At 39.8% G+C, this 3,267-nt stretch overlaps 1 pseudogene; it reads left to right on the forward strand.

Annotated features, from left to right (window-relative positions):
• The first annotated feature begins 633 nt into the window (after positions 1–633).
• LOC132190875 (probable inactive purple acid phosphatase 27) overlaps positions 634–3,267 on the forward strand; it is an 18,006-nt pseudogene continuing 15,372 nt past the window's right edge.

Below are 3,267 nucleotides of genomic sequence, written 5' to 3' on the forward strand. Positions count from 1 at the left end.
AGCCATTTCCTCCCCACCCACTTGTGAGGAGCGGGAGCTGTTGTTTGAGACCACATTTGTCATTAGAGAAGATTTCCAAAATCTTGAAGCTACTCGATGGGTGGTTGCCGAATTCAAGGGCCGAGGGCTGAAAAAGCTATTCAAGCCAGTCACCTCCACTGCATACAAAAAATTGGTGGCCAAATTCTATGCCAATCTATCTCATGATTGCAACAGGCCGGTTGCTATGTCCTCCAAAGTTCAAGACTAAGCTTTTGAAGTGACTTCAGCTGACATTGCCGCTGCTCTACAGTGCCATGATGAGCACCCTCCGGAAGGAGCGCAGCTTGCCGCCCAACCTCCCCGATTCTATGTAGCGAAAATCATTGAGGACATGTGTCAAGGGCAATATGCAGACACACATCATAATGCTGGCAACAAGTCCAAGCTACCTCCACAACTCTGGTTTGTGGACTATATTCTGCACCGCAATGCCTTTCCCTTGGGACACAAGACTCAAAGGCGTGATCAATTCTTGCAAACACTTTACGCCTTTCATAAAGGTGCTTGGTGTTCCATTCCAGCAATCATCTGGAACCAAATTCACAAGTTCTAGAATGGGGTACATGTCGGGAGAGCTGAGTACACCCACTCATGGGGGTTGCCTTTTCCATACTTAATCACTTACATCCTCTTAAGCGTGGCATCAAGGGCACCTCAGCAGATGAGCCAGTCACCATGACCCCAAAGTTTTTCATTTGCCAATGGAACAAAAGCTATTCCCACATGCCCAGGGTACCTCAAGCACTAGCAGCTGAAGCGGAAGAGTTCGAGGCAGAGCTGATGGCAGAAGATGAACCTGCAGTTGAGCAGGAAGTAGCAGAAGAGGAGGCAACTGTCACTTTGCGTGTAGCACAGTATCATTCCATTAGTGAATAAGTGGCAGGACTCCTGCAAGAGCTCGCAGATCAAAGACGGGAGGCTCGGGAGGATAAAATCGCAACAAATTAGAGATTCGCTGCCTTAGAAGACCTGGTGTAGTCCATTTTAAGCCGATTGCCACCACCATCAGGAGCATCTTCTTCGAGACAACACTAAGAGGGGGATCACAGTCTGGCTAAAGACGGTAAACTTAGCGCTCATGGGAGGTACCCCATAGTTTATCTTGTTATTTTGTTTTAGTTGTTTTTCCCTTAATCTTTATATTTATCTTTAGTCTTGTTTTGTTTCATTTTACTGGTTTTCGTGTTTTCTTATTTTGCAGGGACAAGTGTGCTTCGATTCAAGTTTGGGAGTGTGATATGAGCCATGCTTTCCAGACCATTTTGTCCATATCCCGGGTAAATTCTTTCCATGCTTTAGACACATTGGGGACAATGTGTCATTTAAGTTTGGGGGTAAGAGAACACTCTACACAAACTTTGTCCCAGTTTCATGTTGTTTGCGTTGTTTGTTGTGTTGTTAAAAAAAAAAAAAAAAAAAAAATTATGCATGTTCATGTTTACCTTAAAATTTTGGTTAATTTGAAAGAATTGTGGTTTGATTTCATTAGTGAGCTTAAAATTTTGAACACATGATCTAATGATAGAATTTGTTAAGTTTGGTTACTTGCTTAGGATAGTTAAGAATTCACATCTTTGATCTGATCACACAAGCACATTAGCACATAATTTGTGGGGTATGACATGAAACTCTGATGTGTGTGTTTTTATGTCTTGGATGAAACTGGATGACTTATTAGATAGATTATTTGGCATATATATTTGTGAAAAAAAAAAAAACAAAAATCATTGAAAAGCTTTTCACTAAGTAACTGAACCTCTTGCCTCAGAGCATTGAGTGTTCACGTCAAAAGGTGAAGAATTTTGATTTGATTAATGTCACGGTTAGTTTGGTTTCGTAGCCTTTTTGACTCGAGTTAATAAGTCCTTAGGGGTGTTTTACACCTAATGCCCTAAAATCATCTGGTTTGGGAGTCATTGACTTAACACTCGTTACATGGGTCAATTAGAAAGCTTAAGGGAACTAAACATTGTACAACCTGACCAAAAAAAAAAGGAGAAAAAAAAAGAGAGAAGAAAAAAGAAATATATGCCATCGTTATTCACTCTAATAGGGATTTCAGTTCACTTTGGGATATTGAGACATTACACATGGAAAGTAAATGGAAGCTTCATATTTATGTGCTAGGTTCACTTTACACTGTTTTCAAACTTGTGATGTTTTAGCATGTCCTTAGTAAGTAATTAAACTTTGAGATTCCAATTCATTGTGAAGATGGAGTTTATCTTTTTAAGCCTACTAATGAATGAAAATCATGATCTTGAATTTACCTTAATCTTTGGTTAACATGAACTCTTGCAAGATGTTTGTGGGTAACATTTCTAGAAAACGCTCACGAGACTTCACTTGTCCTCTAGGAAATTCCTAGGGATTTAAAAGGCTTGTTGCATATGTTAAATGCAATCGTACATCCCACGAAAGATGGATTTATTTTTCTGTTTTCTGTTTTTCCATTTAGTTTTTAGTTTTGTATTGCTAAGGGATTAGCAATATGTAATTTTGGGGGTGTGTTAAGTGCCAAAATATTCATATTTTAACCCTTAACTTACATTTGTTAATCCTTTAGTTTTGGTTAAATTCTGCCATTTTAGTTCTTTTATGTGCTTTCTTTGTTTTTGAAGGTTTTTGGAAGAAAATGAAGCAATTTCGGAAGTTTTGGGCTTAAAGAGTTATTTTGGAGAAAATTTGAGGCTCTGGTAGTGCGATCGACCGCAGGGGAGCTGCGATCGAGCGCACTACAGGTGAAGACCAAGGCAAGCGGAAGGCATGCGCTCATGCGCACCAACAGGAGCCTCGATCGCACCTGTGATCGAGCGCCCAACACAGAGGATCGATTGTAGTCCTACCATCTATCGCACACGGGCTGCAATTGAGCGCACCCGTGCGTGAGGAGCAAGCCAGCCGCCAACCTTGTTATGGAAATTATTTATTTTTAAGGTTTTGAGGCTTATGCGAACTAGGGCTCAAACCCTATGTTTTTTAGGGTTTCAAGAGTATCCCTAAGGCTTATAAATAGACCCTTAAACTTCTAGAATAGACAGACAAATTCCAAGGAGAAGAATCGGAGCTCTTCAAGTTTGAGTTTCGGGTTTATTCTTTTCCTTTCTATTTTATTTCATGAAGATGTTTAACATCAAACTCATGTGTAACTAATTTACTTAGTAGGGCTATATTGAAGCCCTAATTATGTTTATTTAATATTTAATATTGGTACCTTTGTGATGA

Source organism: Corylus avellana, chromosome ca8, assembly GCF_901000735.1.
Source record: "Corylus avellana chromosome ca8, CavTom2PMs-1.0".
NCBI lineage: Eukaryota > Viridiplantae > Streptophyta > Magnoliopsida > Fagales > Betulaceae > Corylus > Corylus avellana.